At 49.4% G+C, this 27,793-nt stretch overlaps 1 long non-coding RNA gene across 2 annotated transcripts in view; it reads right to left on the bottom strand.

Moving 5' to 3' along the window:
• LOC137633386 (uncharacterized) overlaps positions 1-27,554 on the bottom strand; it is a 90,533-nt gene extending 62,979 nt beyond the window's left edge. Inside the window, exon 1 of one of the 2 annotated variants that reach the window (XR_011042186.1) lies at positions 27,187-27,554. This is a non-coding gene — a long non-coding RNA (uncharacterized lncRNA). The remainder of the gene's footprint in view (positions 1-27,186) is intronic. The other variant, XR_011042187.1, reaches the window with a different exon arrangement.
• Between the last annotated feature and the right edge of the window lie 239 nt (positions 27,555-27,793).

Genomic DNA, 27,793 nt, shown 5'->3' with positions numbered 1-27,793 from the left:
TGGAACACTGTCGGTTCGCGCGACGGAACACCGTTGGTTCGCGTGACGGAACACCATTGGTTCGCGTGACGGAACACCGTTGGTCCGCGCGATGGAATACTGTTGGTTCGCGCGCGGGCGAACATTGGAGCGCATGCGCGTAGGAACGCGGGCACGTGGGCGTGTGGTTGCGCAGGCACGTGGGCGCGCGGGTGAGCGCAGGCGGTCAGGAGACCGATGGCGCGTAGGCGGGCGATGACGCCTTGACGAGGAATGGCGCGTAGGCGGGCGATGGCGCGTTGACGAGGAATGGCGCGTAGGCGGGCGATGGCGCGTTGACGAGGAATGGCGCGTAGGCGGGCGATGGCGCGTTGACGGGGAATGGCGCGTCTTGGCGAGCGATGGCCTGTAGGCGAGTGAAGGCGCGTTGGCGAGCGGTGGTGCGTTAACAAAACGCTAGCGTGCCGGCAAAGAATCGCGCGGGCGCGTAGGCGATCGCTAACGCGTAAGAGACTAGGGATGGTTAGCGCGCATTGCGCTAAACAGAAGGCGCGCAGGTGCATCAGGAAGGTGAGCGCTGAAGCAAGCTGTTAATCAGGCGATCCTGGACGGTCAGGAAAACCGTTGGCGCCCATAGGTGCGTGGCAGGAAAGGGCGCGCAGATGTGCGCTGGCGATTGAAGAAAGCTGGCGCACAGAAGGACAGAAGTAAAGGTGAGCGCTGGCGAGCAGGAGGAAGATCTACGGAAAGACTCAGCTACCGGAGATCGTGGCCCACAGCAGGCGAGCGCTAGATCGCTACTGATGGTGTCCAGGGGACCTGACACGCGTGGCGGATCGATGGCGATCGTTGACACGCAGGAGATCGCTGACGAGCAGGCGAACGTTGACGTGTCTGTGGTCGCTGGCGAGCTGGTGATCGCTGGCGAGCAGAAGGCAATGCGTGGAATCCTGTGCGTAGAAGAAGAGTCCTTGTCCAAGACCTGAACCGAAGTTCTAGATTGCGCGGACGAACGTGGGCGCACATGGCGCGTAACAGGAACCAACAGGAACAGCAGCGACGATCATCAGGAGAGCGCTGACGAACAGGAGAGCGTTGGCGATCCGGAAAACGCTGATGAGGAGAGCGCTAACACTGAGCAAGAGCGCGCCTGTGTGCTAACACTGAGCAGGAGAAAACACTGCAGAAAAGCGCGCAGGGGAACCCTGACATGCAAGGGAAGCACCCCCCGTGGGAGGCAACCCTTTGCCCCCAAGGAACCGTTGTCCGTTGGAAGACCGCATCGGAAGACCGTTGCCCATCGGAAGACGAGGTCAGACTGCTGTCCATCTGCACCAGGGGCGGAATGTCAAGAAGAAGGAGTTGCAGGCTGCATACGGAGATTCAAAAAGGTGACTCTTAGCACCCTTATAGAGAGATGGGAGGCCCTTATGACGTAGTGGACGGTGAGCCTTACGGCGAAGGCGGCCAACAGCAACAACAGCAGAAGAGTCCTCTGAAGAGGAGTCTCTATGAGAGTACTCTCTCGCGAACGAAAGAGAGAAACTTCGTAGAAGAGACGGGTCAGCCAGTGACCTAAAAAGAGCAATCCTCCGAAGAGGGGCTCCTACAGTTGCCCAGCCCCTTGAGCGTAACTGCAGGTGCGACCGCTCAGCACCAAGAGCATAGTCGCACGAAAAAAAAAAAGGCAAGAGAAGAACCCCCCAAGGGAGAAAAAACTCAAGCCTGGACAGGAAAACTTCCCTCGGAAGGAAAGCTACCCGCCCAAGGAGGCGAGCCTCCTGAGTGTTCTAAAATGAACTGGAGAGCTGTCAATCGTCACGGGAGGACTTCCAGGAGAAGGAGACAAGCCCCTGACGATCTATAGGGGAGGCAGCAACAGCCGAATGCCCAGGCCTCAACAAGACAGCTCACTCCGTTGTCACATTACAGAAACGAACTAGATCGGTAACTGTGAAAAATAAAAACAAAAATCATTAGTTGACATTCATTCCCCCGGGAAGGCTCCAAAGAGGAATCCCGAGGGAAAGGAACACAAGAATTACACAACAGGCACGTGCCCTCACAACCACTTACACTCATGGAAGGAGAGCTGTAACCAACACAGAATTATAACAATTATAATTATGTAACTATGTAATTATGTAATTTAAAAATGAATGAACACTAAAGAAAGAACGAAAACCCCGAAAGGAATCGTTCTACAAAGCTGAAAAATCAACAAATACAATTAGATTCATAAACTAATTGAGACAAAACGTACGGCGTAGCAACCCCACCCACACGGGAAGGAAGCTACTCAGACGTAGTACAGTAAAAGTAATGTAGTAAAAGGGTGAACGACCTCAAAGAGAGAGAGAGAGAGAGAGAAGGACCGAAGTCAAACTCGATCGCGACCCATGAAATTACACCATGGTAGCCTAACTGCCGAGGGCTCCACGGAGATATCGTACACTACACACAAAAGCACACTCTCTGAAAAGGAAACTTACTGATTTCTATACTCAAATATATACATACCGTAAACAACGAAAAATGTTTACATATATATTGAGTAAAAGAAAAGTAAGTGATTAAGTAAAGACAAAACAACAATGGCTGCCAAGCGAGGACAAAGACAGAGACGTCTGTCCATGTCCGAGCCAAAAGTGAAAGTGGAAGTGAAAGCAGTTCACCGGTGTGTGAGGGGGGGAGGGGTAGCTAGCTACCACTCCCCCACCCCCCGCTAACTAGCCCCGGGGTAATACACCCACGTTAAATTCTAATGGCTCGCCATTTCAGCTACGCTAAAAGGTAAACACAATGTAAATAGCGTGGTTTGTATTTCGGTTACGGAACAAATATATTTTTCAAATTTTTTGGATAGGTTATCCCTTTAACCCCCCCCCCCATGGACGTACTGGTACGTTTCACAAAACTCATCCCTTTACCCCCATGGACGTACTGGGACATCCTTGCAAAAAACTGCTATTTACATTTTTTTTTGCATATTTTTGATAATTTTTTGAGAAACTTCAGGCGTTTTCCAAAAGAATGAGACCAATCTGACCTCTCTATGATGAAAATTAAGGCTGTTAGAGCAGTTTAAAAAATGTTATTTTTATTAATAAAATAAATTTTTGAATATACTTACCCGGTGATTATATAAGCTGCAGCTCTGCTGCCCGACAGAAAAACTCTACGTTCAAAATACGCCAGCGATCGCTATGCAGGTAGGGGGTGTACATCAACAGCGCCATCTGTCTAGCAGGTACTCAGTACTCAATGTAAACACAGAACCAATTTTCTCCTCGGTCCACTGGGTCTCTATTGGGGAGGAAGGGAGGGTCCTTTAATATATAATCACCGGGTAAGTATATTCAAAAATTTATTTCATTAATAAAAATAACATTTTTCAATATTAAACTTAGCCGGTGATTATATAAGCTGATTCACACCCAGGGGGGTGGGTAGAGACCAGCATTACTTGTTTACATTATTATGAGCTAAGTATTTTGTATTTCATTTTAGCAGTTATTCAAAATAACAAACATAAAATAAATAAGTACCTGGTAAGGAAGTCGACTTGAACAATTAATCTGCCTTTTTAAGTACGTCTTCCTTACGGAGCCTCGCGATCCTCTTAGGATGCTGAGCGACCCCTAGGATCTGAAGTATCAAGGGTTGCAACCCATACAACAGGACCTCATCAAAACCTCTAATCTAGGCGCTTCTCAAGAAATGACTTTGACCACCCGCCAAATCAAGTAGGATGCGAAAGGCTTCTTAGCCTTCCGGACAACCCAAAAACAATAATAAAACATTTCAAGAGAAAGATTAAAAAGGTTATGGAATTAGGGAATTGTAGTGGTTGAGCCCTCACCCACTACTGCACTCGTTGCTACGAATGGTCCCAGAGTGTAGCAGTTCTCGTAAAGAGACTGGACATTCTTAAGATAAAAAGACGCGAACACTGACTTGCTTTTCCAATAGGTTGCGTCGATTATACTTTGCAGAGATCTATTTTGTTTAAAGGCCACGGAAGTTGCGACAGCTCTACTTCGTGTGTCCTTACCTTCAGCAAAGCTTGGTCTTCCTCATTCAGATGGGAATGAGCTTCTCGTATTAACAGTCTGATAAAATAGGATAAAGCATTCTTTGACATAGGCAAAGATGGTTTCTTAACTGAACACCATAAAGCTTCAGACGGGCCTCGTAAAGGTTTAGTTCGTTTTAAATAGAACTTAAGAGCTCTTACAGGACATAAGACTCTTTCTAGTTCATTTCCAACCATACGATAAGTTTGGAATATCGAACGATATTGGCCAAGGCCGAGAAGGCAGCTCGTTTTTGGCTAGAAAACCAAGTTGTAGAACATGTAGCCGTTTCGGATGAGAATCCGATGTTCTTGCTGAAGGCATGAATCTCACTGACTCTTTTAGCTGTGGCTAAGCATACCAGGAAAAGTGTCTTTAAGGTGAGATCTTTCAGGGAGGCTGATTGTAGCGTTTCGAACCTGTCTGACATAAGGAATCTTAGTACCACGTCTAAATTCCAACCAGGTGTAACCAAACGACGCTCCTTCGTGGTCTCAAAAGACTTAAGGAGGTCCTGTAGATCTTTATGTTGGAAAGATCTAAGCCTCTGTGACGGAAGACTGATGCCAACATGCTTCTGTAACCCTTGATAGTGGGAGCTGAAAGAGATCGTTCTTTCCTCAGATATAAGAGGAAGTCAGCTATTTGAGTTACAGGGGTACTGGTCGAGGATACGGATACTGACTTGCACCAGTTTCGGAAGATTTCCCACTTCGATTGGTAGACTCTAAGGGTGGATGTTCTCCTTGCTCTAGCAATCGCTCTGGCTGCCTCCTTCGAAAAGTCTCTAGCTCTCGAGAGTCTTTCGATAGTCTGAAGGCCGTCAGACGAAGAGCGTGGAGGCCTTGGTGTACCTTCTTTACGCGTGGCTGACGTAGAAGGTCCACCCTTAGGGGAAGTGTTCTGGGAACGTCTACTAGCCATCGAAGTACCTCGGTGAACCATTCTCTCGCGGGCCAGAGGGAAGCAACTAGCGTCAACCTTGTCCCTTCGTGAGAGGCGAACTTCTGCAGTACCTTGTTGACAATCTTGAACGGAGGGAATGCATATAGATCTAGATGTGACCAATCTAGTAGAAAGGCATCTATATGAACTGCTGCTGGGTCCGGGATTGGTGAGCAAAATATTGGGAGCCTCTTGGTCATCGAGGTTGCGAAGAGATCTATGGTTGGCTGGCCCCAGGTGGCCCAAAGTCTCTTGCATACATCCTTGTGGAGGGTCCATTCTGTTGGAATTATTTGTCCCTTCCGACTGAGACAATCTGCCATGACATTCAAGTTGCCTTGGATGAACCTCGGTACTAGTGAAATGTTTAGACCTTTTGACCAGGTGAGGAGGTCCCTTGCGATCTCGTACAACGTCAGAGAGTAGGTCCCTCCTTGCTTGGAGATGTACGCCAAAGCCGTGGTGTTGTCCGAGTTCACCTCCACCACTTTGCCTTGAAGGAGAGACCTGAAGCTTTGCCAGGTCAGACGTACTGCCAGAAGCTCCTTGCAGTTGAAATGCATTGTCCTTTGACTCGAGTTCCATAATCCCGAGCATTCCCGACCGTCTAATGTCGCACCCCAGCCTACGTCCGATGCGTCCGAGAAGAGAACGTGGTTGGGAGTCTGAACAGTTAGGGGAAGACCCTCTCTAAGGTAGATATAATCCTTTCACCAAGTCAGACAAGACTTTATCTTTCCGGAAACCGGGATCGAGACCGCTTCTAGCGTCTTGTCCTTTTTCCAGTGAAAAGCTAGATGGTATAGAAGAGGACGGAGGTGTAGTCTTCCTAGTGACACAAATTGATCCACGGATGACAGTGTCCCTACCAGACTCATCCACAGCCTGACTGAGCAGCGTTCCTTCTTCAGCATCTTCTGGATGGATAGCAGGACTGGGGGCTGATCGTCTTGTTCAGCAACGTCCTCATCAGAGGGTTCCTCATCCGAAACTGATGAGGAAACGGCAACGGAGTGGGCAACGTCTGACTCGCTGAATCTGGTCGCACTGGTGGATGCGTAACGGAGCCGGACGCAATATCATGGAACTGCTGCACAGTCTGTGAACTGTCAACAACCATGGGTGCGCGAGGAAGTACAGCGTCAACCCGAAACTGTCTAGACCGTCTGGGTTGTGCAGTCAACACCCTACCGGGTTGCTGAGGTTGACGCACTGCGTCACAACAAGTCACCTCTGCTGGTTGTTGAACGTCCTGAACGTCAACAACCACCTCCGAGCGTCGCTTAACGTCAACGTGCGACTGGCAACCCACACTGGGTCGCATCGGTGGAGGAACCACCTCAACTGGCAGACGCAAGTAGGTTACCTCAGCGTCAACAGGGCGCACAACCGACCGGTTGGAAGGTTGTTGGCCAGAAGGAGGAACCACCTCAACTGGCAGACGCGAGTAGGTTACCTCAGCGTCAACAGGGCGCACAACTGACCGGTTGGAAGGTTGTTGGCCAGAAGGAGGAACCACCTCAACTGGCAGACGCGAGTAGGTTACCTCAGCGTCAACAGGGCGCACAACCGACCGGTTGGAAGGTTGTTGGCCAGAAGGTTCTTCTCCGCATTTAAGTCCTCTATCAAGGACGCAAGCTTGGACTGCATGGCTTGCAGCAAAGCCCATTTAGGGTCTACGGGAGCAGGTGTGGCAACAGACGGGGTTAGCGACTGAGGCGGAACCGTTTACCATCCCTGAAAGCCTTGTTATGTGTGACATAATAGTACAGCAAAACTTCAAAGGCTTGACAAAAGCTGAGAAGTTGACCTGTAAACAACTTGGAGCGTCTCCTGGCTAGGCGCCAGGGCGAGTCTACCAGAATTGAGAAGTCTATCTGGGCAGAGGCATGAACTCCCAAGCCGAGAACTTCTCTCGTGTCATATCAGACTCTCGCTCTATAAGCCAGTTTAAAAGAAGGGAAATCAAAGGCTGTATCCCTAAAAACTCCTCCTGGTGCTAAAACCAGTCGCCTAGCCAACGTAACGCTCTCTAGGAGAGCGAGAGAGCACTAGCTTAAAAACAACAGCTTCGAAGTAGCTAGGCCTAGTGTAAGTTCTGACGTTTAGGCGAACGAGGAGCAGCAGTTACAAGATCCGGACGAAGATCCTTAAAAAAAATCATCATGATTTAATTAAAGTCCATAGGAGGCTAAGCAGCTTAAGGCTCCTCTCCATCTGACAGAGTCCTCAAGGGAATATCAGTAGGAGGGAGAACAGCAACTTCCTCATCCACAGGAACCTTGTCCGATAAAAGCTAGGTTACCTCAGTGAGTCTCTCACTGGTGCATAAGTAGCAGACCAGAAGGCAACGTCATGTAACTGCTTGACAGTCTGTGAACTGTCAACAACTGAACTGTCAACCACAACAGGTGTGTGAGGACGTACAGTGTCCACTCGAGACTGCTTTGACTGTCTAGACTGAGCAGTCAAAACAACTCTAGAATGCGGAAGTTGACGCACCGCGTCAAAACAAAACAACTTAGACTGTTGTTGTACCTCGCGAACGTCAACGGAAGATTCCGTGCGTCGCTGAACGTCAACATGCGGCTGGCAGGGTACACTGGAACGCATGGGTGGCAGGACTCTCTTGGAGTGCGGTAGAAGGTCGCCTCAGCGTCCACAGGACGCACAACCGTGGTTGGTTGTAGGCTAGAGGTTGGTGCAGTGTCAACCTTCTCCGCACGAAAGTCCTGCATCAATGACGTTAACTGAGACTGCATGGTCTGCAGCAAAGACCACTAGGGTCTACAGGAGCAGGTGCGGAAACAGACGGTGTGACTGCCTGATGCGGTACCGCTTTGCCTCTCTTAGGAGGTGAGCAGTCGTCGGAAGACTGCAGCGAGTCCAAACTGACCCAGTGGCTACAACTGGGCCGTTGGACTTGCGTGGAAAGGACCGACTTGCGCTTAATAAGCCGCGAGACCTTGGTCCATGGTTTCTTACGAGAAACCTCTTCCGCAGACGAGGAATAAATGGGCTCTCTCGTCTTAGAGTGGGTGGGGCGATCTTGGGTAGATACGCCCGAAACCACAGAGGGAAAACGTCTGTTCGTTGATCAAGGCCTCTCGAACCCATAAGTCGTTCGACATTACTTCTCCCCTGGGCTTGGGAGCTTGCAAGAGGTCCCGGACTAGGTGAACGACAGGCACGAACAGACGAACCCTCGGACGCAACACTGTAACACTTTGCGCATATCACTTTATCGATTTTCTGTTTTGCACTTATTTCACTGAAATCGAAACTTTTACTGATTTCTACCTGAAACACGCAATTCTACCCTTCATTAAAAGGTAGTAATTGCGAAATCAGTTGTATAATGCAAGCTCATTAATACCAGCAAAAAACAGAAAACATATTTTAAGATAAAAAAAAAAAAATCAGTGGCTGGGAAAGAGACTAAACACTAGTTCATATAACTACGTTTTCAATCTCTCACCGCACATAGCCTGGGGACGAGAATAAAAAACTAAAAACGTTTTATCCTTCCTCCCCGTACAGCGACTAGGGACGAGAGCAACTCGAGAAAAACGTTACCCGCTTGAACGGAACGTTTTCTCTCCTCTCTCTCCCTCCGTCTCTATCTCTCTCTCTCTTTCTCTCTTGATTTCGCACCTAAGAGAAGAGCCCAATTATATATCGTCAAAAAAACATGTTATTTGACTAAAGGAAAAAACTGAAAGGTTTTCCAAATAAAAAGTTCCTTTAATTTAGCATTTAAAACATTTAAGCTAAGAAAGAATGAACAAAACGTCAGAATTGATTTACTCTTACTGCAAAGTGAAACCGTGATACACTCTCTCTCTATCGTAACGATAGAGCGCATGTTGAACGTCCTGAACGTCAACAACTGCGTAGTCTAAAACTAAACGTTAGTTCATCTTTGAAAACAGTACGAAGACTATCAAAGAAATTCTTTCATAAAACATTAAATTTTAAAAAGTTTTAAATTCTTTAAAGGCTAAATACGATATAACGGGCTCAACGTTGATTAACTTCGGTTCCAAGTAAGGACCGCCTACTATCAGGAAAGGTCGCATATAAACAAAACATAAAAATTTATCTTTATATGTTTATAATAAATGGAAAGTTAATCGAAGAGGCCTAATAAAGGCGGAGAGATATAAAATATATAGATCTATAACGTGTTAAGCAAAATTACTAAAAACCTAAACACACTTCCGTCTAAGGGAAGGGTCGGCCATTTAAAATTGAAAGAGAGTCCATACTCTCCTTGTCACCATAATTAAATCTATCCAAAACGAGTTCAAGTTTTGAGATGAAGATAAAACACCTGCATAGCGAAAGCTCAAAACTAGAAATGTGTACTTCACCAAAATATGTGAAAACCAATCCAGTAAGCAATAGCGAATTTAGTAGGTCTTGCCGGTGGCACGACAAAGAGAAAATTGGTTCTGTGTTTACATTGAGTACTGAGTACCTGCTAGACAGATGGCGCTGTTGATGTACACCCCCTACCTGCATAGCGATCGCTGGCGTATTTTGAACGTAGAGTTTTTCTGTCAGGCAGCAGAGCTGCAGCTTATATAATCATCGGCTAAGTTTAATATTGAAAAATATATATTGCAAAATGTGCTTGAAAAAAAAAAATTAACGCCAGGGGTTAAGGGTTGGAAAGTTCCAAATAGCCTGGGGGTAAAAGGGTTAAACTAGAAAAGGGAATTTTTTTCCGATTTCTAGCCGTTCGTAAGACAAGGTCGCTCTACTACAAGAACTGTGTGTTATTCTGCAAAACCTCTACAAAACAACACCACCTAACTTATACACACCGAAATAACCTAACCCACAACCCGTGTCCCTAGCTATCGGGGTCTAACGCAGTGCAAGGAGGAAGTCCCCCTTACGCTACCCTATTCTTAATTGGCCATCATCATACATACACTCAGAGTTATACCGTAACTTGTAGAATTGCAAAAAATCCATACTTTTAAAAACACTAATTTCTCCCGAGTATTTTCATTTGAAATTCAGATTTGTTCAAAATGTTTTTAAATAAACCAGGCACTCTTACTTTCTTCATAAGGAATATTGTCCTGCAGTAAATTTGACCAGCTAAGACCATAAGGTGAAAATGGAAGAGCTCCCTTTCGTAAAACTCAAAATAAGACTGTGTAGCAAATGGGTGTCGAGTTCTGGGAGCCTTTGTATATCAGCGGCCGGTTCTTCACGTGTGCATGGAAAATGGACAACAATTTACCTAAACTTCCCCCCCTAACCTAACCTACAAGCCATGTCCTTACCTACTTACCTATCGGGGGGTGGCTAATGGGTATTATTTTACTGTATTACAGGGCAATGTAACCTAGGAAAAAAATGACAAATTCGGAGATAATTTGTATTTTTCCTAACCATACAAACCTTAGCTATTTACATAGGGTATTACTTTCGGCGTAGCTGAAATGACCGAGCCATTAGATTTTTAACGGGGGTTAACTACCCCCGCGCTAGTTAGCAGGGGAAGGGGTAGCTAGCTACCCCTCCCCCCCACACACTGGCGAGTTGTCTCACTTCACTTAAAGGTAGGACTTGACTTGGAGGACAGGGCTGGCGGGCAAATATGTGTAAATAGCTAAGGTTTGTATGGTTAAGAAAAATACAAATTATCTCCGAATTTGTCATTTGTTCCGTAACCGAAATACAAACCACGCTATTTACATAGGGTGACTTACCCTTAGGTAGGGTGGAAAGTCCCCAGCCTTACTGGCTTTGGCTTTACCCGGGGGCTCAAAAACCGAGTGGGCAGCACTCGAGATAGGGAGCTCCTGCACCTCGCAAGTTCCTTGCTTGCAATGAACGTGCGGCCTACATAAGCTTGTGTGTGGAGGAATGATGTGTGACTCGTCCTAGGAAGTTGACCTGGAGTCCATTATATGGAAATCTAGGTTAGGATGTTCCCAATACCACCTCGTCAGGGTATGGGGGACGCAACAGTATTAACCTTAATACTAGGAGCACAAGGGAGCATGGTTTACCTGCAAAGGTTGAGGTCAGCTATGCAGAGACCAGGATGCTGCTTTCCCCAAGGGAGGGGAGATTGAAGAAAGAATTAAGGGCCAGACATACTCTTTCATTCACGCACACTAAGACCGGGTAACAATGCCCCCAACCTTCTGCTTCTTGTCCATTAAGGAGCCTGAGGTTTAGACCAGCTGTTGTGCAGCCACCACAGGGCCAATAGAAAAGGTATCGAGGCTCCTGTGGGTCACGTCCTGCAGGTAGTGGGCTGTGAAGGTCGTTTGACGCTTCCAGACACCAGCTTGTAGCACCTGCGTCACAGATAAGTTTCTCTTGAAGGCCAGGGACGTAGCGATGCCCCTGACGTCGTGTGCCCTAGGGCGACGTGACGGAGGGGGGTCAGGATTCAGGGCATGGTGGATAACCCTTCGAATCCAGGCCGAGATGGTATTCTTGGTGACCCTCCTCTTCGTCCTTCCCGTGCTCACAAACAATGCTTGCACGAGGGGACGAACTGCAGCTGTTCTTTTCAAGTACCGCCTCAGACTCCTCACTGGGCATAATAACAGATAGTCTGGGTCACTTGTTATAGAACGTAGACTCGTGACCCTGAAGGAGTCGAACCGTGCGTCCAGCACCCCAGGGTTCTGAGTCTTGGCAACAAACTCAGGGACGAACCTGAACGTTACCTCCCCCCATCCCCTTGAATGGGCGATGTCGTATGAGAGACCATGAAGTTCACTAACTCGTTTGACCGAAGCCAACGCGAGTAGGAAAACCGTCTTCCAAGTCAGATGTCGATCAGAGGCCTGGTGTAATGGTTCGAACGGGGGTCTCTTCAGAGCTCTGAGGACCCGAACCATGTTCCAAGGAGGAGGTTTCACTTCCGACTGAGGGCAGGTAATCTCATAGCTACGTATGAGTAAGGAAAGTTCCAGCGAAGAAGAAATGTCTATTCCTTTCAGCCTAAAGGCTAGGCTTAAGGCTGAGTGATAGCTTTTCACCGCCGAGACCGAAAGGCGCATTTCCTCCCGCAAATACACGAGGAACTCCGCTATTGCAGGAATAGTGGCATCAAGTGGAGAGATACCCCTCCCACGACACCAACCACAGAAGACTCTCCACTTCACCTGGTAGACTCAGGCAGAGGACTTGCGCAGGTGCCGAGACATCCTCACCGCAACCTGCTGCGAAAATCCTCTCTCCGTGAGGAGACGCTGGATAGTCTCCAGGCGTGAAGCCGAAGCGAAGCTACGGTTTTGTGGAAGATGTTGCAGTGTGGCTGTCTGAGTAGTTTGTGTCGCGGGGGAAGTTCTCTCGGGAGCTCCGTCAGGAGCTGCAGAAGGTCCGGGAACCATTCCGCGTGATGCCATAGCGGAGCTATTAGGGTCATAGACTGATTGACCGATAGTCTGGTCTTGTTGAACACCCTTCTCATCAGACAAAATGGTGGGAAGGCATAAACGTCAACGTTGTCCCACCGCTGTTGAAAGGCATCTTGCCAGAGAGCCTTGGGGTCCGGGACTGGAGAGCAGTACCGGAGCAGCTTGAAATTCAAGGCTGTCGCGAACAGGTCTACTGTTGGGGAACTCCACAAAGTCAGGACTTTGTTGGCTATCTGAGGATCCAAAGACCACTCGGTACTCACTATCTGCGTAGCTCTGCTCAGACTGTCGGCGAGCACATTCCTCTTGCCTGGAATGAAGCGAGCTGAAAGTGTTATCGAGTGGGCTTCGGACCATCTCAGAATCTCTACTGCAAGATGGGATAGCTGTCGTGAAAAGGTACCTCCCTGCTTGTTGATATAAGCCACTACCGTGGTGTTGTCACTCATCACCACTACGGAGTGGCCCGCCAGGGTCCGTTGGAACTGTTGAAGGGCCAGATAGACAGCCTTCATCTCTAGCAGGTTGATGTGGAGGTACTTTTCTGATTCTGACCAAAGGCCTGAGATCCTTTGGTTCAGAACGTGGTCCCCCCCACCCTTCTTTTGTCGCGTCCGAAAACAGAGTCAAATCCGGGGGAAGGACGAGAAGATCTACACCCTTTCATAGGTTCTCGTTGTTCAGCCACCACCGTAGGTCCGCCCGTTCCATGGGTCCTATGGGAACCCGAGTCCGGGGAATCGGTGCCCTGATTTCACCGTGACTTGAGTCGCCATTGCAGGGATCTTATCCTGAGGCGGCTGTTCGGAACTAGGTGGGCCAAAGAGGCTAGGTGACCTAGAAGACATAACCATGATTGGGCCGGGAGCTCTTCTCGCCTGAGGAAAGGTTCTGCGACCTTCCTCAGCCTTGCTATCCTGTCGTCTGATGTAAAGGCTTTGTGGAGATTGGTGTCTAACGTCATACCTAGATATACCAGTCTCTGGGTTGGGCGCAGAGAGGACTTCGAGATTTACCATGATCCCCAGATCTTGGCAAACCTCTAGAAGCCTGTCTTGGTGTCGAAGAAGGGTCGACTCTGATTCTGCCAGAATCAGCCAGTCGTCCAGATAACGCAGGAGACGGGTGCCGTTCCTGTGAGCCCAACCCGAAATCCGCGTGAACACTCTGGTGAACACCTGAGGTGCTGTGGAGAGACCGAAACACAGTACCTTGAACTGGTAGGTCATGCTGTCTAGGTAGAATCTCAAGTACTTCCTGGAAGACGGTCCTTTAAGTCCAGTGTACACATGAAGTCTTGCAGTCTCACTACAAGTCTGACCATGTCCGCTGTCTCCATCGTGAACGAAGTTTGCTTGACAAACTTGTTCAGGGATGAGGATCGACGACCGGTCTCCAGCCTCCAGACGCCTTCTTTACAGGAAAGAGTCGACTGAAGAAGCCTGGGGAGCCGTCGTCGACCTCCTGGAGAGCATCCTTCTTGAGCAAGGTCTCGACTTCTGCCCGAAGGGCTGACCCCTTTGCCGATCCCATGGCATAGGAGTTCAACGACACTGGATTCGCTGTCAGGGGAGGTTGAGATGTTATGAATGGGATGCGATAACCTTGATCGATCACTGAAACCGTCGAGGAATCGGCCACATGTTGCTGCCACCTGTGCACGCAACTCTTTAGGCTTCCCCCCACAGGTGGACACGCAGGGGGACTGCCGATCCTAGCGTTTGCGACCTCGGCCGCTCCCTCTAGGATTCTTTCCTCCCCTGGAGGACTTTCCGCCCCTCTTGTCCTTGACAGGAAAGGGCTGCGGTTTAGACACCTTTGTCTTAGCTGCCGGTGCCTGCTTCATTGTCTTGCGAGGCTGCTGTTGCTGTTGAGGAGCTGGAGGCTTAAAGGGCCCTTTGGAGGAGGGAATCTTGGTTAGACTTCCTGCACCTCTCAGCTGTTCGTTCTATGTCCATGGGCTCGAACAAATCTCTCCCAAGGATGGAAGAGTGCCTAAGCTTGCAGACATCCACGGCGGGGACCTTCGGAAGGAATCTCTTGGTCACCGCGTCAAGACATTTGAGAATCGAGTTCGCTCACAGGTTGGTGACCTGGTGAGCTAGGAACTCGATCGAACGCATGCCCGAGAGAAGGAAGGTCTCCAGGGCCTTCCTATTGCTCTCCTTGGACAGGTCCTCAGAGTGCAATAGGATGCCCAGAGACCCTAGCCAAATATCCAGCCCTGAAGTGGCCTGCATGGCACACTTCGCGACCTTCTCTTGGCTCAGGATCTCCGAGGCCGAGAATGTCACCTGCCGGGCGGAGAGCTTCTCGAGAGAAGTTCCCCTGGTGAGCTCTTCCACCGAATGGTGGAGGGGAAGAGCCAAACTGAACTCCCCCATGATCTCGAAGTACCTCCTCTGATGTAACCGAGGAGGTGGGAGGAGTTTGTTCCCGGCAATAGAACGACTGGAGGAGGCGAGTTCCGCGAGCTGGGCTTAGACTTTGTCTCTGGCTCCTTTCACCCCACCCCCTGAGACCAAGGCAGGGCTGCGCTGGCTCTTGGAGGCTTCTGGGTGCCGTAGACTCTGTCCTTCCCCTCTCGAGGGGCGGTCTCCGGGTCCTCGAACCTGTTGAGATGCCTCATCAAGTTCAGGACTTGCCAGAAGGCGTGCTCGGACTCGTGCTGTTCTCCTCCCTGCGGACTGGCAGCCAAGTCTCCTGTCCCCAAAGGCTCATCTTGGGGAGACACGTGGACGTTCTCCCTGGGTCTGGTTGGCTCTGGACGTATCCTTGGGTTCCCTCCTGGGAGGGATACAAGACTCCAACAAAGAGGTCTGGAAGGTACCTTCCACGCGAGAAGTTTCTCTCCTATGAGGAGGGGTTCCTCCCATTGGTGCCGTGGGAGAGGCCCCTTCCTCGACGGATTCTCCCGAGGACAGAAAAACTTCGTCCACAGGTGAGGGAGAAAATGACTGCGAAGAGGATGGTGCCTTCCTACCCGACCTCTTGGGAGCGAACTTCTCCCTGGGAGAAGTTACCACGATGTCCACTCCTCGCCTTCTCTTCCTCGGGGATGATTCAGTCGTTGGCTTCAGACCCAAATCAGCGAGGGCGGGCTTCACAGCCTGCACCACCGCTTTCATTAGTTGTTGAAACCAGGACTGACGGGTTAACTGATGCAGCGTCAGTTATCCCCGCGGGAGGGAAGGGGATCTCCTGACCCTTCGGAGTGGACAGGGCGGGGCCTGCCTGCAAAGAAGAAAGGGAAGAAAAAAGCGTGGACCTCTCCGTCGACTCTTCCTGGTCCTGGATGGGGGCTCTTCGCTTGCGCGGTGGGAATCCCGAAGGCGATCTGGACGTACGCGCCCTGGGCGGTTGCACGCGCTGCGTATCCCGGCAAGAAAAGGGGTCGCGCGATGGTGCATTTGTGGGGGCGACTGCTGGAGCGCGGGTCTGTGGTCGCGCTTGGGTGTGCTGGCGAGAGGGCGTGCTGGCGAGAGGGCGTGTGGGTGTGCTGGCGTGTGGGTGTGCTAGCGAGTGGGCGTGCTGGCGAGTGGGCGTGTGGGTGTGCTGGCGAGAGGGCGAGTGGGCGTGTGGGTGTGCTGGCGAGTGGGCGGGTGGGTGTGCTGGCAGAGAGGGCGAGTGGGCGTGCTGGCGTGTGGGTGTGCTGGCGAGAGGGCGAGTGGGCGTGTGGGTGTGCTGGCAAGTAGGCGTGTGGGTGTGCTGGCAAGAGGGCGTGTGGGTGTGCTGGCGAGAGGGCGTGCTGGCGAGTGGGCGTGTGGGTGTGCTGGCGAGAGGGCGAGTGGGCGTGTGGGTGTGCTGGCGAGTGGGCGTGTGGGTGTGCTGGCGAGTGGGTGTATGGGTGTGCTGGCGAGTGGGCGTGTGGGTGTGCTGGTGAGAGGGCGAGTGGGTGTGCTGGCGAGAGGGCGAGTGGGCGTGTGGGTGTGCTGGCGAGAGGGCGAGTGGGTGTGCTGGCGAGAGGGCGAGTGGGCGTGCTGGCGAGAGGGAGAGTGGGTGTGCTGGCGAGTGGGCGTGCTGGCGAGTGGGCGTGTGGGTGTGCTGGCGTGTGGGTGTGCTGGCGAGAGGGCGTGTGGGTGTGCTGGCGAGAGGGCGAGTGGGTGTGCTGGCGAGAGGGCGAGTGGGCGAGAGGGGGAGTGGGCGTGTGGGTGTGCGAGTGGGCGTGTGGGTGTGCTGGCGAGTGGGCGTGTGGGTGTGCTGGCGAGAGGGGGAGTGGGCGTGTGGGTGTGCTGGGGAGAGGGCGAGTGGGTGTGCTGGCGAGAGGGCGAGTGGGCGTGTGGGTGTGCTGGCGAGTGGGCGTGTGGGTGTGCTGGCGAGTGGGCGTGTGGGTGTGCTGGCGAGAGGGCGTGTGGGTGTGATGGCGAGAGGGGGAGTGGGGGTGCTGGCGAGAGGGGGAGTGGGCGTGCTGGCGAGAGGGCGAGTGGGCGTGCTGGCGAGAGGGGGAGTGGGCACGTGGGTGTGCTGGCGAGAGGGCGCATTGGTGAAAGTGCGCGGTGGGCCAACGGAGATCGCTGGTGACGCGTAGGAGAACGACGGCGCGTCGGGGATCGGTGGCGAGTACTGGCGTGTAGGCGACCGATGGCGTGTTGATTCTTGATGGCGCGTAGGCGAACGATTGGGCCCGGTGCGCATGGGCGACCAACTACGCACAGGGGATTTTGCACGTGGGCGCGTCGGAGACCTGTGGCGTTCCAAAAGGTGTGCGCGTTGGTGAGCGCTTGCGCGCAGGCGAGAGAACACGTGGGCGCACGGGAGATCGTTGGCGCGTAGGAGAAGAACGCTGGGGCGATCGCTCGTAGACCGCTCTACGCGTAGTAGTTCTAGAAGGGAGCGCAGGGATGCGCGCGCGGTGATGTGCAGGTGGGCGAGGAGTAGGAGTAAACTCCTTGCCTGCGTCCAGATCCGAAGATTGTGGACGCGATGGTGAGCGTTGGCGCGCAGAGCGCACATCAGTGACAGGATGCGCAGGTGCGCGCTGGCAAGCAGGTGATTGTGGGCGCTCTGGGGACCGATGGCGCGCGGAACATCAGGGCGCTGAAGAATGAGAGGAGAGCGCTGGCGCGTTGAGTCTGAAGACTTCAACTCAGCAGGGCGCGTGAGCGCGCAGTTGCACGTGCAGGGGAACCCTGACGCGCAAGGCACTTACCCACACCGTGGGTAGAGTCCCTTTTCCCCGAAAGGACCGATGCCCGTCGGATGACAGGGTGTGGGGGCGCCCACTGCGCATCATCATCCAGGAACAGCGAAGGCAGGTCGGAAGGTCTAGAACAGTGATTCTTAAACTGGGGGGTGCACCCCCCTAGGGGGGCCCCAGGAGCTTTCAAGGGGGGCGCAAGTAGTTAAAATAGTAACAATGAAAAAAAAATGTAGTAATTATGATGGCTTTTGTTTTACAATACTACATAAATATGGAAAAATCAATTACTAAGGAGGATGTGTAATATTTTTTTATGTGGTCATGATCCATGAATGATTGTATTAAGAGTAAAAATTATGTTTATTTTTGCAGTAATTTGTATTTTTTTCCAGTATTTTCTATCAATGTAATAACTGTAATCTGTATACTGTAATGCTAAAACAGTTTGAAAAAAAGATTATGATAAAATTTTGTTTCATCATAATATATTTATTTTACCCATTTTCTATGAACGTTTATTTTATTGAAATAATACTTTCTACTTTGGCAGAAATTTCAAGGGTGGGGAGGGGGGGGGGGCATAGGATCTAGGCTTAATGCAGAAGGGGGGCGCAAGGCAAAAAAGTTTAAGAACCACTGGTCTAGAAGGTCTTGCAGGCGAAGGAGATCGCGAACGATCCACGGAGAGGTCCAAGGACGAGGCTGCGACGGTCTGCTCCCGACGAGGAGGCTCCTCTGCAGGGGAAGGAGACGGTGAGGAGGACCCGAAGAGGCGCCTCCTAATTCCCTTATAGGGAGAAGGAAGACCCCTACGGCGAAGAGGGCGACGAGCCTTGCGGCGAAGTCGACCTCGAGGAAGGGCGTCCACATCATCAGTTCTCCGAAGAGGAGTCTCTGTCAGTGCGCTCCCCCGAGGGGGAGAAACACTCGCAGGAGAGACCGTGGGACTCACCTTTTTCCTCGAAGGATGTTCGGAGGGGGAAGGAGAGCCTTCAGCAACGTCTGCAGCGGCAGCAGTAACAGAGGTTTGACGAGACCCCTCGGAAGCCTCTGCCATAACAGTGTCGACAATATCCAAAGGGAGAACCTCTGGTATTGCTGGCGACTGCTTGACAGCTGCCCCCAACTGGATCAGGTCAAACAGGGCTTCCTTGGAGGGCGAGCCCTTAAGCCCCAAGGAAGCCCAAAGCTGAAACAAATCATTAGGTATTAGACACAGTTTGGTCGAATTCAACAAAATCAATAATGTCCTCCCCCGGAGGAGGAGGGGGAGCTGCCTCGCTATGGGAGGCAACGCCCTCTCCCGCACCCCGAGGTCGGGAAACAAAACTAGGGCCTGCGCTACCACACGACGGCCTCTCACGAGAGACCGATCGAGTGGGAGCTTCGGAGGAGGTTCGGGCGGCAGAAGAAGAGTCCCTAGAGCCTTCCTTCTTCAAGGACTTCTTCTTACGCCGCCGGCTGAACTTCTCCCACTGGGAGGCAGACCACTCCCTACATTCACTGCAGTTTAACTCCCTGTCACACCGTTGGCCTCGGCACTGCGGGTATAAGGTGTGAGGATCCGTGTCCTCCGCAGACATGAAGGTCCCACAAGGGCAGCCAGAGAGTCCAGGGCACTTGCGCATGATTGTAGAGGAAGGGCGAGGCCAACTTCCAAGCACACAAGTCTGAGAAAAAGAAAACAAATTAAGGCTGTCAAAAATGCGAGGACAAGAGAGACACGTCTACTCATTGTCCGAGCCAAAAGTGAAGTGAGACAACTCACCAGTGTGTGGTGGGGGAGGGGTACCTAGCTACCCCTTCCCCTACCCCCGCTAACTAGCGGTGTGGGTAGTTAACCCTCGTTAAAAATCTAATGGCTCGTCATTTCAGCTACGCCGAAAGTAATACCCTATGTAAATAGCATGGTTTGTATTTCGGTTACGGAACAAATGACAAATTCGTAGATAATTTGTATTTTTCCAAACTATACAAACCTTAGCTATTTATTAGGGGTTATACTTTCGGCGGAGCTGAAATGACGAGTCATTAAAATTTAGCGAGGGTTAACTACCCACACCGCTAGTTAGCGGGGGTAGTGGGGTGGGGGGGAGTAGCTTGCTACCACTCCCGTTCACACACCTGTGATTTAGTCACTTTGCTTGGAGGTAGGACTTCAAGGGGGATAGGGATGGCGGGCGGGTTTGTATAAATAGCTGAGGTTTGTATAGTTAGGAAAAATTATATTTTCATAACAAACTAAATTTTTGAACATAGTTACCCGGTGGTTGTATAAATATAGCTTTAGTCCCTGACGTCCGGCAGAAATTCAAAACTCGCGGCAATCGCAGATCGAGTAGCCAGGTGTACTACCAGCGCCCTCTGTCGCGAGGTACTTGGAACCATTCCATGATTCCTCAGATCTTCCATGCCCATAGGTCTCTAGAGGGGAGGAGGGGGAATTAAATTATATATAACAACCGGGTAAGTATGTTAAAAAATCTATTTTATTATGAAAATATCATTTTTTAACACAAGACTTACCCAGTGGTTATATAAATATAGCTGATTGACACCCTTAGTGGAGGGTCAGAGACAGCCAACATTGTTGGAATTTTCCTTAAGAGTTAATCAAAACAAGCTTAAGGGTTCGTATCTGATAAGGAAGCTGACCAATGAATTCTTTCATTATGTCCGCTTTCCTTATGAGATCCAGCGATCCACCCAGGGGGCTGAAGACCTCTAAAAGCTGTCAAACCAGTGTAAATACTTCTATGTTGACAGGACTTCATCCAATACTGTACCCTTGTTCCGGGCACTCTCAAGGAACAAAATTGACCACCTGACTAAAATCAATGATTGGGGAAGACTGTCGCAATCTCCACAGACAACCATAAAAAACAAAAGTTCCAAGAGAAGAAAAAGGATACTAGGATTAAGGGAATGTAGCGGTAGAACCTTCCCCCACTACTGCACTCGCTGCTACGCATGGTCCCAGAGTGTAGCAGTCCTTATAAAGAGTCTGGACACGTTTCAAGTAATGTGAGGCGAACACAGATTCACTCCTCCAAAAGGTTGTGTCCTTGATGCTTTGCAGAGAACAATTCTGTTTAAAAGCTACAGAAGTTGCCACAGCTCTAACTTCATGCGTCTTAACTTTCAGCAGTTTGAGGTCGGCCTCACCGCAGTGTGAGTGAGCCTCTCTTATCAAGAGCCTGATAAAAAATGATAGGGCGTTTTTTGACATCGGTAACGAGGGCTTCTTGACCGAACACCAAAGAGCTTCTGACTTGCCTCGTAATTCTTTAGTTCTGTCCAGATAGAACTTCAGTGCTCTTATAGGGCACAGGATCTTCTCAAATTCTTCACCAACCACATCGGAAAGGTTCGGAATCTCGAAAGACTTAGGCCATGGATGAGAAGGGCGTTCGTTTTTGGCTAGGATTCCAAGTTGCAAGGAACAGATAGCTTTGCTGAAAGCATGAACATCACTGACTCTCTTAGCTGTTGCCAGACTAACCAAGAAAAGTCTTTAAAGTGAGATCTTTAAAAGAAGGGTTCAAACCTGTCGCTCATGAGAAACTACCAGACGACATCCAGGTTCCAGGCTGGTGATTCCTGTTGTCGCTCCTTAGAAGTCTCAAAGGATTTGAGAAGATCCTGTAGATCTTTATTATTTGAGAGGTCCAAGTTCCTGTGCCTGAAGACTGCTGCTAACATACTACTGTACCCCTCGATGGTAGAGGAAGAACAGTTGCGTTTTCTTCTAAGTTTAAATAAAAGTCAGCAATCGGAGTCAAAGAGGTACTGCATGAGGAAACTGAGTTGACTCTGCACCATTCTCTAAAAACCTCCTACTTGGACTGGTAAACCTTGATGGTATTAGTCCTCCTTGCTCTAGCGATAGCCCTAGCTGCCTCCTTCGAAAATCCTCTGACTCTTGTGTTTTTTGATAGTCTGAAGGCAGTTAGATCTAGAGCTCGGAGGTTATGATGGTGCCTTTCCAAGTGTGGTTGTTTGAGTAGGTCTACTCTTAAAGGAAGGCTTCTTGGGATGTCCACCATCCATTGTAGTACCTCTGTGAACCATTCTCTTGATGGCCAAAAGGGAGCCACTAGAGTTAATCTGGTTCCCTCATGAGACACAAACTTTTGTAACACCTTGTACAGAACTTTGAAGGGGGGGGGAACGCATACATGTCCAGGTGAGACCAATCCAGCAGGAAAGCGTCTGTGTGGACCGCTTCGAGATCTGGAACTGGGGAGCAGTACGTGTCCAGCCTTTTCGTTTTCGAGGTTGCGAATAGGTCTATGGACGGAAGACCCCAAATCCGCCAAAGTTTCTTGCAAACCTCTTGATGCAATGTCCATTCCGTGGACAGGACTTGATTTCTCCTGCTGAGGCTGTCTGCCAACACGTTCTTTTCTCCTTGGATGAACCTTGTAAGGAGGGTTACATTCCTCTCCTTTGCCCAAACGAGAAGAACCTTTGCAGGTTCGTAAAGGGACCTCGAGTGCGTTCCGCCCTGTTTGGCAATGTATGCCTATGCTGTAGTGTTGTCGGCATTGACTGCACCACTTTGTTCCATACCAACCCTTCGAAACCTTTGAGGGCCAACAGGACTGCTAACAGGTCCTTCTGGTTGATGTGGACGCTCTCCTGATCACTTGTCCACAGACCCGAGATTTCCAACTTGCCCAGTGTTGCTCCCCACCCCGAGTCCGAGGCGTCGGAACACAACACAAGGTCTGGGCTCCTTTGTTCCAGTGAGAGACCTTCCTGAAGTTTGCCCGGACCGTTCCACCATTGGAGGCAACTTCTTACTGGTTCCGTAACGGGAATGCTTTCCATATCTTGGCTCTTTTCCTTGTCCCAATGATGATTGAGGTGAAATTGAAGAGGACGGAGATTCAGTCTTCCCAGGGAAACAAACTGCTCCAGTGAGGAGAGGGTTCCCACCAGACTCATCCACTCTCTCACAGAACATATTCTTTTCTCTAGAAAAGTACGAAGTTTCAGGAGGGCTTGTTCCATCCTTGAGGGCGACGGAAAAGCCCGAAAAGCTTGACTGTGAATCTCCATCCCCAAATAAAGGATCTTCTGGGATGGAATCAGTTGGGACTTCTCTGTGTTTACAAGAAGACCCGGTTCCTTTGACAATCTCAATGTCATTTGCAGATCCTTCAGACAGCGATTGAAGGAATGAGCTCCGAGTAGCCAGTCGTCCAGATACAAGGAGGCTCTGATGCCTCTCGAGTGCAGTATGCTCGCTACATTTAACATAAGCTTCGTGAAAATGAGAGGAACGGTGCTGAGGCCAAAACACAAGGCTCGAAACTGGAAGACTTCCTTCCTGTAAATGAACATCAGGTAACGCTTGAAACTCAGATGAATGGGGATATGAAAGTAAGTGTCCTGGAGGTCTAAAGGGACCATCCAGTCACCCTTTCTTACTACTGCTAGCACAGTCTTTGGTGTCTCCATGGAGAACTTTTGTCTTCTGAACGAAGTCGTTGAGTGCACTTACATCCAGGACTGGTCTCCATCCCTCCGACCTCTTGGGAACCAGGAAAAGGCGGTTGTAGAACCCTGGTGACCGCAAGTTTCGTACCCTCTCTACTGCTTTCTTCTCTAACAAGAGAGACATTTGGAGATGCATAGCCTGCCTCTTCGACTCCTCTTTGTATCTGGGAGAAAGATCTACCGGATCTAAACTAAAGGAGGTTTCATAATGAAAGGAATCTTGTATCCCTCCTTCAGTACAAGAATGGACCAAGGGTCTGATCCCCTTTTCTCCCACGCTCGCCAGAAGTTGTTCAGTCTGGCTCCTACTGCTGTCTGAAGGTGAAAGCAATCAGACTCTGCTTCGCCCAGATCTGGAACCTCTCCTCCTTGCTCTCCTCCCGTCGGGCCTGGAACTACCCCTATTGACGGGTTTCCCTCGAAAAAGCTGTGAAAACTGAGGGAATGGAGTCTCTTCTTTCGGTTTGCGGCTAGTAAAGGAAGTCGGTAGGACCTTCCTTGCAGTCTTAGAGACTAGATCTTGAGTGGCCTTCAGGGTCAAAGCGGAAGCAACCTCTCTTACTAACTCCTGAGGAAACAGAGAGGGAGAAAGCGGTGCATACAGCAACTCAGACTTCTGAAAGGGTGTGACCCCCACGGAAAGAAAAGAACACATTTGTGCTCTTTTCTTAAGAACCCCAGCTGAAAAGAGGGCTGCCAACTCATTATTAGAGCCGTCTCTAACGGCTTTGTTCATACAAGACATGATCAGGATAATACTATCAGTGTCAGTATCCTTAAGGGTAGAAACTTTCTTCCCCAAGACTCCCAGAGTCCAATCCAGAAAGTTGAAAACCTCGAAGGCTCTGAAGACGCCTTTGAGGAGTTGATCAATTTCAGAAGTAGACCAGAGAATCTTGGTCCTTCTCATGGCCAACCGACGAAGAGATTCTACCACGCATGAAAAGACTCCCTGGGCAGAGGCAGGAACTCCCAAGCCGAGAACTTCTCCCGTCTCGTACCACACGCTTGACCTGGAGGCTGATCTAGCTGGAGGAAAAGAGAAGGCTGTCTTGCCTTGTTCTTTTTTGGACTGCATCCAGTCTCCCAACATCCTTAAAGCTCTCTTCGATGACCGAGAGAGAACCGTCTCGGTGAAAAGAGAAGCCTTCGCTGCCTTTCCCAGGGTAAACTCCGAAGGTGGGGAACGTGGAGCAACAGGAACACTATGATCAGGAAATTCCTCCGTAAAAATTTTCCTCCAGGAAATTTTCTAAAAGGTCAGCCGTGGAAAGGTGATCATCAATCCCTTCCTCTGATAACACTAACCAAAGTAGAGACGTCCTTACGGGCTCTACTACTGTCAGCCACAGGTGCAGGATCATCATGTTCGACGTCACATTGATCCAACGCTCGACACTCAGAAAGAAGTCACTCGCGATCATTACGATCGGAAATAATGTGCTTGCGATCTTGACGCTCGTAACGACTGGTGTCATCACGACGTCCGAGACTCTTACGCTCAGCGTCACGTCCGACTGCTTGACGTTTGGCGTCACGTTCTGCTTGACGCTCAACGTCACCTGCTTGCCGCTCGACGTCACGTCTAACTTGACGCTCGCGTTACATTTAGCTGCTTGCCGATCGTCATCACGTGTGGTCGCTTGGCGCTCGGCGTCACGCCTGGACGCTTAACGTTTGGCATCAAGTGGATCAGGGTCTCGACGTTTCACAGAAACCTTATCACGTCGTACAGCGCCGTGTTCCATTGCCTGACGCTTGGAAAGCTGTCCGTCGTCAAGCGCCTCTTGACTAACCGCCTTACTACGCTTAGCATCAAGTTGTGAAGATTCCCGACGCTTGGGAACTTGGCGAGCCACTCTCTTGCTATCCGTAGGTTGATCCGTTTGCATCAAAGAAGAGAGTTGTTGCTGCATATCTTGCAGCATACTACAGTTCGGGTTAACTTGTGGTAAAGCGGGAGAAGTTACTTCCACCACAAACTCGCCTTCTTCATCGCTCATGTAACGCACAGTGTCCAGGAGACGACAACCAGTCTGACGGTGGCGGCGGAGCATGCACCGAAGTGATACCAGACTTAAGAACTTGTTCTGCAACAGGCTGGACTAGACATATGTCAGAATCCACGTCCTAACAGGACGTTTAGCAGGAGAACCGTCTTTAGAAGAAGGAAAACACTCCAGACTGCTCCAGTGGCTACAACCAGCGCGATGCTGATCTACTGCATCCATTTTCCTCTTAAGAGGTCTGGAAGCTTGACGCCAGCCTCTGCTGTGCGCTGCGTCATCCGAAGATGCGGTAAACACCTTAACCTCGCCTTTCCCATGGTGAGGGCGAGCGTCCCGTGAAGCGTCAACAGGTACGCTCGAGGGGACGTCTGCTCGAGCGATAATGCCTCTCGTTCCCTTTCGCCGATCGGCATTCCTTGGAAGCTTGGCAGAGGTCTAAGGCTAGGTGAACAACAGGTCCGAGCAGACGCACCCTCCACTGCACAAAACACATTAACCGCACTTTTCGCACTGACACATTTTAAATAATCAACATCAGTCATAAGTTGGTTCCTGTCCGCAGTAAGCGATTCAACCCTAACTGCCAGGGCTTGAATAGCGACCATCATGTCCTTAAGCGTAGGCTCAGCGGTTACAGTACAGTAGTGGGATCTGAAACTACCACTACAGGGGAAGGATTAGGTTCAATGATATGGAAAGAAGAAAATTCTCTAGACCGAGAAGAACTTCGTCTAATTCTGTCTCTCTGAAGTTTACGAGTGTAGCTGTCAAATTCCAGCCACTCGCTCTCAGACAACAAAACACATTCGTCACACCGATCCCTTAACTCACATACTTCACCCTTAAATTTAACACAAATTGAGTGGGGGTCAATTGAGGCTTTAGGAAGCCGGGTCTTACATCCTTTCACACACTTTTTATAAGGGGGAGAAGGGTCAGTTAATTTGAATATTAAATAGAGAGATTAAAACGAGGTCAAAATAATCAAAATCAATCAAGGTTCAAGAAAAGCCGAAAGCAAAATCAAACAAGCGAAAGCCAATAACCAAATTAGTAGTACATCACCAAAGATAACTGCAAAATTCCAGGTTAAATCACGAGTGAATATCCAACGATGTCGCCGGCAATGGCGGCATGGAAGATCTGAGGAATCATGGAATGGTTCCAAGTACCTCGCGACAGAGGAAGCTGGTGGTACACCTGGCTACTCAATTAGCGATTGCCGCGAGTTTTGAATTTCTGCTGGACGTCAGGGACTAAAGCTATATTTATACAACCACCGGGTAAGTCTTGTGTTTAAAAATGAGCGATAACCATAGAAGGATCCAATACATTACTGTCTGGCCAATCAAAGGACCCAATAATTCTCCGGTCAATTTTATCTGTGACATCACGTCCTTTATATACAACTCTAACCTGTAGACACACAATGAATCCTTTCTTCAACATGTGATTATAGAGGCCTAAATCCTAAAATGATCATCAAATATCAAAAGGGTTGCGGTGTATGTATGATAGCGACTGACTTAGAATACGGCAGTCTAAGGGGGGGAGGGGGCATTATATCCCAGTTAAATAAGTAGGTTAGGTTAGAAGGTTAAGTTTAGGTTAGTTGCTGTCCATTTTTTAAGGAAGCAGGAGGAACTGGCTGCTGATATACAAAGGCTCCGAAGGGTTTTTTAGCAGTTCCAAATTTCTCTTTAAAATTGCGGTCTTCCTTTGCATAAAATGTTCTGAGAATTTGCTTGTCAAATAAATCTTTTCCTTTTTGTCTCCAAGATAATTAAAATCTTAACGTTAGCCTTCATATACAATACTAAGTAACTACTTAAGTCTTATTTGATGCCTTTGTAGTTGATTGTCACAGACCAGGTCAGTAATCAAAACGTGGGTAAATATTTACTGTAGCACAATATTCCTAATGAAGAAAATATGATGTGTTTCTGATGTATTTGTGGATTACTTTGAACTGTTTTAATGCAAATAACTGGGAGAAAGCCATATTTACCTCATTTAACCTTAAGATCTTCCCCCATAACCTAACATAGGAGCCATAGCCTTACCTTCTTACCTACCAGGGGGTAATATGAACCCCTCTGGACCCCCATTAGATTGCCGTAGCCTAAACTTACCCTAAGAATGTCTCAATCCTGAGGTTGCTTCCTAACCAGCTTCCTTCCTGACAATGTAAACCTAAACATTCCGGAAAATCTTAAAACTGACGCCATAATAGCGTATATAAGACAAAGGTAAAAAGTATCTCATAAGGAAAATCGAATTGCCAACACGCCCTTCTCCACGTTACCTTTCCTTTCTGTCTTATTTCCGGTACACAAAAGACCTGGGATTAATACCTACAGTTGCAAAACGTAGATCACAAAGTATTCTTTTTAACTAAAAATACGTAACAATATACAATTGTGTATTAGCAGAGACACGCGTCAATTTATACAGAGGTATACGACATTCACGGTTCGATTTGTAACTGTGTTTACTGTTTGTTTACATCGTAGGGAACTACCTCTTCTTCTTCTTCCTTTTATCTAGAAGTTGTTACTTCGTATTAAAGAATTACAATGTGATGATGGCAAGATGTTATTATATCTCATTTCACGGTAGAATGTTAGAAAATAAAGATTAAGAACTGTATTAATGATACTTTTATGGTACAGGTAATATTAAACCCAATTACAGTAATACCTATAAGATTAAGAAGCTTTGCAGCTATCTATTATGGGA

This window comes from Palaemon carinicauda, chromosome 43 (genome assembly GCF_036898095.1).
Source record: "Palaemon carinicauda isolate YSFRI2023 chromosome 43, ASM3689809v2, whole genome shotgun sequence".
NCBI lineage: Eukaryota > Metazoa > Arthropoda > Malacostraca > Decapoda > Palaemonidae > Palaemon > Palaemon carinicauda.
Note: the sequence above shows the minus strand (reverse complement) of the source record. Positions and strands in the feature narration are given on the sequence as shown.